General features: G+C 35.5%; 1 protein-coding gene across 1 annotated transcript in view; it reads right to left on the reverse strand.

Annotated features, from left to right (window-relative positions):
- Positions 1–5,906: 5,906 nt before the first annotated feature.
- Positions 5,907–12,104, reverse strand: part of or (AP-3 complex subunit sigma-2 or) — a 64,354-nt gene continuing 58,156 nt past the window's right edge. Inside the window, exon 6 of the transcript XR_011333287.1 lies at positions 5,907–7,683. The gene's annotated coding sequence lies outside the window, so the exon portion shown is untranslated. The remainder of the gene's footprint in view (positions 7,684–12,104) is intronic.

Genomic DNA, 12,104 nt, shown 5'->3' on the forward strand with positions numbered 1-12,104 from the left:
TCTCCCCTTAAGAAATATGCATGAGCCGCCACTGGGTTGGGTGCATTTAGAATCAAATAGGAGCATGAAACTCTTTGATTTCAAAGCTGGAACTAATATTTTGTCGCAATTTTGCTGTGGACAAGAGTCAGTTTGATTTCAATAGTCATTTTTAACGCAAGATTTTAGTGGTTTAGAGGGCGTTCTAATGACAAATCATGGCAGATGTATGTAGAGTTATATATTTGAAGAATGCATGGACACAGGAAGCTCGTTTTCGTTAACAGGTGGACAAAAAATATTTTGAAAATGAGCTTCTTATATTTAAAATAAATTTCACACATGATGAATAGGAGTCGGATCTATGTTTAACACGACTTAATGCTTGCTTCTCCCATTAGAAATAATGCAGCTGTTGAGCTGTATCAATTGATGTTCACCACTGATGTGTTTTCTTTGCTTATTCAGTGATCGCAATCCTTTCTTCATGTCTACGTACTTATGCTCAATGACGAAACATTTGCCCCATAATCCGAAAAGCAAGTGTTACATATGATTGACCTACATCAGGGCCGGGCATGAGAGCGGCTCTGTTTAGCCGGTCAGAGCTGCTCTCGCTCCGCAAGGCAAGCCAGAGCAGAACGCTCACGCAGTGGCGGACTCACATTATAGCTACCTTCCCTGCATTAATATATCAAGAGCCATGGTTGTTCTAGTCATTCAGTCTGTCAGTACATAATAGTTTATAAGGATATTACATCAATCCATTGCACAGTACAGACTTTATAACACTCTTATTAATTTAATGAAATAAACTTCGCTCTATGCACATACACAAATCATTAGGCTTATTTACATAACCCGTATGCACATACTGCAATCTCCTCACCACGGTTCTACGAGACAGGCGTATGGCTTCCACTTCCCCTACTTGCTGTGGACAGAGTTCATCTGCCAATATAATTAAACATCGCTTGATGAATTCACCTTCGTTGAATGTTTTCAATTCCTTTGCAATTTCGTGGCAAATTTTGTAGCTAATTCTCATAGCCTATTCACTAAGTGCATTAATGTTATCCTGTTAATACATAATATGATATGATATGATATGATATGATATGATATGATATGATATGATATGATATGATATGATATGATATGATATGATATATGATAGGATATGATACGAGATATGATATGATATATGATATGATATGATATGATATGACATGATATGATATATCATGAACTGTAATATACTATACTATGATATAACAACATACTTGTATAATTTAAAAATTATATATTACTAAATGTATAACAACTTATAATGCAGTATAAATATCAAATAGATACTATAATATAATGTACCTCAGAAACATTTTCTTTAAGTTTTGTATTAATTTATGGCGTTTATTACCAACATATTTTTGTCATATTCAGTAGCATGTTGTAAAGAATAATGCCGTTGGATATTGAACTTCTTAATCAGTTGGAGTGTTTTATGACAAATTAAACACTTTGCTAATCCATTGCTCTCTACGAAAAAGAACTCCTCCTTCCATGATACATTAAAAGCATTGGGAGTAGCGGGACGCTTTAGTGTATGAGCGGAAGCTCCGTCTTCAAAGTTCGCCATCATACTGCAGAGTCACCACTGCACCGACACTGAATGACGTACAGTATGCATACGTCACAGCGCTCGGAAGAACCGCTCTTTAAAGCACACAGTGCTCATTTCTCAGAATCACGTAATGTGCCCAGCCCGACCTACATTAAACATTTGGTACACACATAATGCCAAATTGATTTTGAGAATGTCATGATGGAGGCAGAATGTGGTCCCCTGACAATCTGAATATTAATCCCTGTGACTTTCTTCTGTGGGGTTTCCCCAGAGAAAAGGCATACAACAGTACTGTAGATGGAAACAAATTTTAGGGGGTACTGTTGAAATCTCCTTGGTCACACTAGACTCTGTATGGACTCGTACTGCACTTCTTTTCCAAAGTTACTTCTTCGTCATGCAGACCTCCTTCCAGATCGCAGCCACAATTGCATATAAGGCAAGAAATTAAGCGCTGACCCTGGTGGCCCAACACTTTTTAGGAACAAATGCCTGAAAATTGTTTTACTAGAAGAGTATTGCTTTTCATAGTACAGATATCGTTCATTATAGTAATGCTCATCCACATTCTTTAGTTGAAACTGAGATAGAATCTATAATATGTAACTGGACTCAAGATTCATGAACGCAAAAAAAGTAACAATATTTCCCTCCTGCTAACATTATGCCTGGGCGAGTTTCAAAATTAGAGAATCAGTGCAGCAGAATTCTTGAGGCACCATATCATAAGATTAGTGTAATGCAATGGCATCTACGCAAGTTTTCAAATTAGCGAATCAGAGTAGCAGATTTCTTGAGGTGCCATGTCATAAAGTTGGTGTTAATTACTTACAGAAATACCATGACGGTAAAAATTAACAAATCACAACTACTTCTGAAGTACCAGACTATGGCTTTCGATAAAACCAATGGACAAGTGTTTAAGCAAATGATATGAAATGCTAGCAGCTACTTTTATGTCAGATATAAAAATTAAAATGTTTTTCAAGTAGCTAACATTCTCCATATGAAAGTATATTAAGGACTACTTAAACATAATTAATATATTTTCAAGTCTCAATTTTTTTCCGGTACGGTAACAGCGAGTTTTTATTTTACGTGGTACGGCGTACCGCCTCGTACTGGCCCAACTACAGCACTGCATACCAATGGAAACAAGAAAATGTATTACATTGTGCAGTTGTGCAGTGTTATCCAACAATTTGTGTTGGAAAGTTATCACCAATGCAAGGGTGCGTTTCCAGGATATGGTGAGGCAAAATGGCGAGCACAATAAACTTGTATAACAACTACAGACAATTTTCACCTTCACTGATTCATTTCGTACAAATTCTAGACTATATGGATGGTTGATTGGTTTCGAATGCTCGGCTTGTTGGGAGTTCTTCCATTTGCCATTTATTCTGCACCAATATTTTAGTGAATAAATGTGTTACATAAAAAAAAATAAAATAAAAAAATAAAAGCCACCGGCATGGCTCAGTGGGTTAAGGTGCTTGCCTGCCAGTCTGAAGTTGCGTTCGGGCATGGGTTCGATCTCCGCTTGGGCTGATTACCTGGTTGGGTTTTTTCCGAGGTTTTCCCCAACCGTAATGTGAATACAAGGTAATCTATGGCGAATCCTCGGCCTCATCTCGCTATCACCAATCTCATCAACGCTAAATAACCTAGTAGTTGATACAGAGTCGTTAAATAACAAACTAAAATAAAAATAAAAAATAAATTACATGACGTTTTGTGCGCCATTTTCTATAAAGACTTCGCACCTTAGACATTCGTTCAAAGGCAATGAAACGTTCATAAATAAAACAATTTAATAATTAAAGAATAAATATATATTGCCAATTCTTATTTCTTTTTTTTTTTTACATTTTTTTTTGTCTTACAATGGACTGAGTAAACAACAAGAAAATATATACTGTAGATCTCCCATAATTAAGTAGTTCAAGGTAATCACTTCCTTACACACAACACACATACAAAGACTGATAGATGGTACAAGAGTGAAGTGACGACATGCCGAGTATACAGTACAACAGTGACATAGGAACAATGGTTTGTGAATGCTAAAATCTTCAAAATAATGCATGGTTACCGCACAACACGTTCCTTAAAAGACTAAGCTGTTTGCAAGGTATCCTGCCAATCTTTTCTTTTTTGACTTTCTTTTAAACTCAATAAATCTGTGCGAAACTCCATTTTTTATTATTATTACATTACAATAAGTTCACGTGGCTTCTCGTCTAGTCAAACTTCAACAGATTTCAACTTCCTTTTGCTTTGGTGCTGAATTGGTGCTGTATCAGTTGGGACAGTAATTCTATTATATTTCTTCTATTTTATACCGAGCAAGTTCGTTTAAAAAAACTTGAAGCAATGCAACAGGAGCCTTATTTAAGAACAGTAAACATTTTTAATTTGATTAAGTCTCTAATGCACTTCAATTTTGTTTTTTCTTGATTGGTATTTTCTTGCTAACCATTTCCTCCCCCCCCCCCATCTTCTTCTGTGGGTAAACATATGTTTATAAATAGGTTTCATTTCTAATACAAAGAGATAAATTGAGCATAACTAATTAACAATTTAAAACCGAAATCTATGTAACTGGTTCTATATGAACGCCTCGAATGGGAAATAACTGATAATAAAATATATATGCTCATTCAAAGCAAACAGACGAAATGTAGTTTCACATAGACGAATATTTCAAAGTAAAAGTTCAAAACTTGAGTTGAACAAAAATTCATTACCTAGTTTATTCTGGTTCGTGGGTTAGTTTATTCTGGTTCGTGGGTTAGTGTCCAATGCTCAAGCTCTTGGCAAAGATGTCATCTGCCACCTTGCAACCCACTAGCGTTGGATGTTATTATCAGTGAAGTAGATGGTCGTCGTCCACAGGAATGTTTTTCTCACACTAGATGCAGTTTGGTGATGCTACAATTCCAATTCTATAGAGATGAAGGTGTTGTGTCAGGAGTCTAAACTTTGTCACTGCTGATTTCCGAGGTCCTTCAGGGATAACAGGTGATTCGAGATTGTCTTCCAGAGCTTGTTAATTAGATGTTCTTTGTTTATGTACTTTTGCCCACAGTCTCCTCTTATGATAAATTTAGCAGATGCATATGAGACAGATTTTGTTTTTTGTAATACTGTACATCCTTTCTTGGCTAGTTGAGTGGTGACTTTGTTATCAATAATACCTTAATGTGCTGATCCACTGACGTACAATGTGTTTTTTTTTTCTTTTTTGTAGTTTTTACAGTTGTTCAACAATATTACTGCATCATCATCATCATCATCATCATCATCATCATCATCCTGACAAGTATTAGGCCAAGTGGCCTGTTATGGTCTTGTTTTCTTCCATCTCTTTTGAAGTCTGCCAATGGATCTTTTACCTCTTGGTTGATAATTTAAAATTGCCTTTGGAAATCTGTTGTTGCTCATTCTGTCGACGTGATTTCTCCAGTTTTCTTCGAATTATTATTATTATTATTATTATTATTATTATTATTTACTACGTACTTACAAATGGCTTTTAAGGAACCCGAAGGTTCATTGCCGCCCTTACATAAGCCAACCATCGGTCCCTATCCTGTGCTAGATTAATCCAGTCTCTATCATCATATCCCACCTCTCTCAAATCCATTTTAATATTATTCTCCCATTTACGTCTCAGTCTTCTCCCCAAAGGTCTATTTCCATACAGTCTCCCAACTAACACTCTATATGCATTTCTGGATTTGTCCCTACGTGCTACATGCCCTGCCCATCTCAAATGTCTGGATTTAATGTTCCTAATTATGTCAGGTGAAGAATGCAATGCGTGCAGTTCTGCATTGTGTGACTTTCTCCAGTCTTCTGTAACTTCATCCCTCTTAGCCCCAAATATTTTCCTAAGAACCTTATTCTCAAACACCCTTAATCTCTGTTCCTCTCTCAAAGTGAGAGACCAAGTTTCACAATTATACAGAACAACTAGTAATATAACTGTTTTAAAAATTCTAACTTTCAGATTTTTTGACAGCAGACTAGATGACAAAAGCTTCTCAGCCGAATAATAACAGGCATTTCCCATATTTATTCTGCGTTTAATTTCCTCCCAAGTGTCACTTATATTTTTATTATTATTATTATTATTATTATTATTGTTATTATTATTGTTATTGTTGTTATTATTATTATTATTACTGTTATTGTTATTATTATTATTATTATTATTATTATTATTATTGTTATTATTATTATTATTATTGTTGTTATTGTTGTTATTATTATTATTATTATTATTATTTTTTTTTTTTTAGAGTCTTGTATTATCCATAGTGTGTTACTCGTTGTAGTGCAGCTTTGAAATTAGTAAGAATTAAAGCATTGTTGAATTGGTTTATCCAGTACAGCAGTTGAGATAGAACAGGAAAAATGGTCTCAACTTCACAATCAATGTTTGTTGTATATTTTCAGACTGATACGTAAAAGGAGAAGAGGTCACAAATTGCACCAACACCTTCAAATCTTTCTTCCAGTAAACCATCTGAATAAATACGTTTCTTTTTTTTTTTTTTCTATAACAGTGGTTACTTGAGTGTTCGTCATTCACCCATATGAAGTCAGTTGTCGACCAATTTACCGACAGAGTCGTTGCCCAGGGTGCGCCATAGGAGACTGGTCTATGCTACACCAGTGATGAAATGAGATGGAGATTTGCTGGGATGCCACAGGGAAACCGGAGTTCCAGGAGAAAACCCCTATGGTACCTGGACCACAAGCTTGCCCAACATAAGTTATAAATTGGGGGTACACCGAGGAACGAACTTGCATCTACAGGATTATAAGTCCAACACTCTAGCCATTAGACCACCATAGTGGCTTCTGTAGTCAGCAATTTCAAGTTGTAACTTCTCGGTTTGTATCTTTCTCAGAGATAGCTTCAGATATGTCAGGGCTGTAGTTAATATTCACATATTCCAATGAACTTCTTCAAGCTTGTAGTTTTTCAGTGTGGACTGACAGATGCAGACTGGTTTGTAATTTGTGATTTCAGCTTGGGGGTTGCAGTCTTATAATTTTCCCAGTAATTTATGTTTGGTAGCCGAATAAGTTTTTCATATTGGATGAGTGCCCTTTTGTTCATTCTGTAATAGTGATTCACTAGGTTTACTATCAAATGCCATTGCATAAATAAGTTTGGATTTGAGTTGTAGTGCTGAATTCTGTGTTAATTCTAGTTTAAGTGCAACTGAGCTGCTGTAATGGTATCTCTCAACAGTATTAGACAATTGTATGTTCTAGTAAAAGTTCTTTTTTGACTTCCCATTCTGTACCAGTCAGTCTTGTTTTAAGTAACTTGAGTCTTTTTTTGGGGCTTTTCTCTGTTATCATTTGTGTTTTCCAGGTAAATTTTATGTCAAAAAGTCTAAGTTTATTCTTAAATGAGAAGCTCATGTCACGTGAAAAATTATCCACAAAATAAAATTTATTATTCGATATTCAACTGAACTTTCTTTCAGTTTCCCTTTCGTATTTTAAAGAGTGGTATCTTAAAATGTATTTTATACTGCCACATAACCGTCCTCCTTTATGAACTTACGGTTACTTTAGTTTCAAATATGTATTATAATGAAGTGACTAGATGTTAGTTATATGCATTGCTGTGTGGTAACCAGATATGTCAAGCAGAAAATAAGCAATGAATTGTGCATGTCAAGATTAATAAACACAGTTTCTTATCTGTCATTTAACTGGAAAATGTAAGGAATATCACATGTTTGATATACCTAACATAAGAATCTATTATTATAATATGTAATAGCAGAAACTTGTTAAAGTCTGTTATCTGCTGTTTTAAGACTGAAAATAAACTTCACTTAGTAAGTTACATATCCATCTTTCTTCTTTGTTCATTTGTACTAGCAACATTCTAAAGAAAAGCTTATACAATTTGTTGTTTTAAATATGTCTGTATGACAAACTATTCAGCTGCATTTATTTCAGGAGTAGAAAAGAAATGTACCACTGTGATTGAAAAGTTCCTGAACTGGATCTGCCACTGCTAACTGGACGGTGAACCAAAAAATCTAAAAACGGAAAGAAAACCTGTTCTACACATTAGTAATATATGTTACAAGAACGGTATGTTGACGTTTTCATGGTCGAGGAAAAGATTGAAAAAGCGAAACGTAGTTGAGCTTTTTTAATTTCCGAGAACATGAGAACAAACATACCACTCGTGTATCGTACATTATTTTGTGCGAAGATCATTTATTACATACCTGAAAGACGAATTTCTAATTAATTGCAATGAAATCTCCATGTTGGTTTCTGTTTAATGACGGCAACTTCAGAAAACCAAAATATCTTTCTTCAACATTGTTGCTATAAAATATTTTCTGTGTTTACTATACTCCAGCAGGCCGTGATATACGTCTGTCTCCCCCCCCCCCAGTCTATAAATGCGAACTTAAAACAAACGGTAAGGTTATGTAATGATTTATTTTTCATTTTAATATTTTAATAATATTATTTATATAACATATTGCAGTAATAACATCGGCATCTGGAATCTTGTTGATTTTTTCACGGCTTCCTTAACCCATTTTAACCTAGCGTTACCATATGGTAACACAGTGCAGAAAGTAACAATTTTATTATACCAGTTGGGCAAGAGCAGCTGCGCGATTTAGATGTTGCTTTCTCAGCAGCAATTTTGGAGAGAAACAAGAAGTAAGATCATTTTTTTGTTACTTTGATTAACTTGATTGTAATGTTTGTTGTGGTATTTTACTTATTGTTGATTGAGTATTCGTGTACATCAAGCACAAGTTTACAAATCCGTAACATTGTTGTGGATATAATACATTGTTTCTTACGTTACCATATGGTAACGCTAGGCTAATATGTTGTCACTCATTCTTTGTGCTCTCTTGCTACTAACAGTAAGGTGGAGGAGTTACAGGAAAGTACAAGTAACAAAATGAATGTTACAAACAGGTGCGTGGAAGTGCATGAGATACTTTGGAAATTAGAAAACGAAAAATTAGAGCATTCTACACAGAGCCACCAAAGCCCAACTTTGTATCTAACGAGAACTCTGCAGATGTAGAGGGTGGCATGTTCGACAACCTAAGTGGAAGGAAACTGAATACTGAAGCTGGGGTTATTTTTGTTAATAGCGACAGAATAGGTGGACCAGACGATATTCCTTTCATAGAAGAAGAGGAAGTTGAAGAGTCATCTGTGATAGAAAGAGAATGATACCGTCAACATTGCAATGTGTGGAAATGGTGTCATTAGGGAAACGGAAGTGGATAGAACAGTATGTTATAACAGTGCAATCGATTTCTCCTGAGAGTGACTTTTAAAGACAGATGTGACAAATTTTATTTTCTTCATAAAAATTCACTTTATCTATGGAAAAACTGTTTTAGCCCATTTTCACATGGTAGTTAGATGTAGCTATACAAAATGCTTGGCAGTCAAGTAGAAGATCTGGCTCACCATTGAATGAATTAGAATTAAAATGGGAGATTTGAAGAAGTCGGGAGCACCCCAAAAGGCTAGGGGTGACCATCTACTTCCAAATACAACGATATTGGAGCTACGAGACGTTCCAAAAAGTAAGTTTCCCTGGGGCCGTTTGCAGAAATAAAATACAATTTTATGGAAAGATTTATTCGAACAGATATAGGAATTGTTGAGCTATTTTTTCAACATATTTCCACCTGAATTGAGACTTTTTGATACTGTGGTATCAACAGAGAGGTGCAAACGGCTGTCACACACTGGTTCCGATTCCAGGCGCGAGACTTCTACATGGAACAAAAGTTGTTCCCACGGTGTGACAAATCTCTCAGTTTCAGTGAAAAATATGTCGAAAAATAGTTCAACAATTGCTGTATCTGTTCCAATAAATCTTTTCATGAAATTGTGTTTTATTTCTGTAAACAGCTCCGGGTAAACTTACTTTTTGGACATCACTCGCAGAACATCTAATTATATAAGATATGATGGAATGGAACATTAGTGATTCCGATACCCAGAGACAAAAGACAGTGATGTGCTAGTGAGAATGCTCTTTTGGCATACAGTTTTCTCAAAATTAGATGTAGGTCTCTGCAGCCCATGTTCTTTTGTCATATCATAAGAAATGTTTTACCTTACTACCGAAAGATGTGAAAATCGCACATAAAAATTAATGTAAAACGTTATGTTATGAAAATGTGTTTTGTTCATATGAGTATATTGTGACAATAATTCTATTACGTATATTTGTTCAGGTATTGTGAAAGTAATTTTCTTATTTTTGTATTATTTGTATGGAGTGTGGTATTGTGTGGGGCAGAAACGTGGACATTACGACGAAGTGAAGAGAAACGAATAGATACATTTGAAATGTGAATAAGGAGAAGAATGGAACGTGTTAAGTGGACAGACAATAAGAAATGAAGCCGTGTTGGAAAGAGTGGGTGAAGAAAGAATGATGCTGAAACAGATTAAGAAGAGGAAAAGGAATTAGTTGGGTCACTGGCTGAGAAGATACTGCCTACTGAAGGATGCACTGGAAGGAATGGTGAACGGGAGTGAATGGTGAAGAGTTCGGAACAGAAGAAGATATCAGATGATAAACGACATGAAGATATATGGATCATACGAGAAGACAAACAGGAAGGCAGAAGATAGGAAACATTGGAGAATGCTGGGTTTGCAGTGAAGATCTGACCTTGGGCAGAACACTGCATGAGTGATGAATATATTATTTGTATGCTAAAGTTCAGTTAAGTTCAATAAATTGCTTGAAAGATGTTATTATAAGGCAACAACTCATTCTGTAAGATTTGACAACATAATGACCTAGCGTTACCATATGGTAACGCCCTGTAATTCCACATATTCGCTTCAACAATAGAAAACAAAAGCATTGTTGTGTTCAATTACACCTATTTAATTAGTCTATAACGAAATAAACGAAAAACTTGACGAAAAATAATTCAGGCTCTTAAGGGTTAATGTTACTTGTATCAGGAATGCAATAAGTTTCGTGGAGTAGTAGACTTTACTTAATTTTTGCAAATATTTAAAAACAATAATTAACATTGCAATTTAGGTGAAATTGCAGTGGTAAGTTTCCAATTTATAATTATTACTATGTTAAACGTCTCTAAAAATAATATGTTAAAAGCCTAAAGCAGTAAAATGAATGTCGCGCTTAAGCGGTAAGAAGAGGGAAATTGTTATGTGTGTTACGTAGGGAATACTGAATGTGGTATTTCACACTTACCGTGTATTGGTTCTGTGCGGAAAACAAGCAAATACGCATGATCTCGCACAAAAACTATTACCCCAACGGAATCTTCTATATAATTCCTCAGCACAAAGCTACAACCAATTTTGTGAGTGTGTGTTCTTCCCAGTATTATCCCATTTCCGTTAATCCCACAGATTTCATTCCACCAAAACTTTCCATTTCATCTAACCTTCCACTCATTTCGTACAAATATAATTTCCTTTCAACAAAAACTATAGCACAAAGTGACATACAAGCAGTGGTGAAATTATATGGCAATGACCAAGCACATTTGACTTTCTTTATGTGAAGCTCACAACCATGAACTGGTGAACAAAATTGGAGACTTTTAGAACGAGACCCAATTCCTCAGTCAGGGTTGATCTTTCAACTTAACGACTGCCAGGGAACTGCCCAAACTATCTTTATGCTATGAGCCATTCAGAGCAGAAGTGGTGTAAGTCAAAATTGAGTGATGAGGTTTAAAGTAAAAATTCTGTAAAATACTGCGCAAAGAGACAATTAATATGTCCTTCGTGCTATCCAGTGACTACTAATAGTTTAAATAAAATGAATATTAATTGCTACTTTGCGCTGTATTTTACAGAATGTTTACTTTAATCCTCATCACCCATTTTTGATTTACACCACTTCTGCTCTCAATGGCTCATATATTGCATACAGTATACATGAGATTGAAAATGCACTCATAAAAGTTATCTTACCTAGCCCAACCTTCCGAAGGAATCAGAAAGCACACAGATCTCAAGATAGCAGTGCACAGAAGGTTTACCCCCTTTCGAAAATAATAAAAAAAAGAAAACATTAAGTCTCAGACTGATTACTTTTGATTAGTTAATAAAAAGAAAACAAACATCGCGATGAAAGTCCCATATACTTTCTTACAACTTACATACCTTACTTACAAATGGCTTTTAGGGAACCCGAAGGTTTCATTGCCACCCTCACATAAGCCTGCCATCGATCCCTATCCTGAGCAAGATTAATCCAGTCCCTACTATCATATCCCACCTCCCTCAAATCCATTTTAATATTATCCTCCCACCTACGTCTCGGCCTCCCCAAAGGTCTTTTTTTCTCTGGCTTCCCAACTAACACTCTATATGAATTTCTGGATTCGCCCATACGTGCTCATGCCTTGCCCATCTCAAACATTGGATTTAATGTTCCTAATTATGTCAGGTGAAGTATACA

Source organism: Periplaneta americana, chromosome 1 (assembly GCF_040183065.1).
Source record: "Periplaneta americana isolate PAMFEO1 chromosome 1, P.americana_PAMFEO1_priV1, whole genome shotgun sequence".
NCBI classification, from domain to species: Eukaryota; Metazoa; Arthropoda; class Insecta; order Blattodea; family Blattidae; genus Periplaneta; species Periplaneta americana.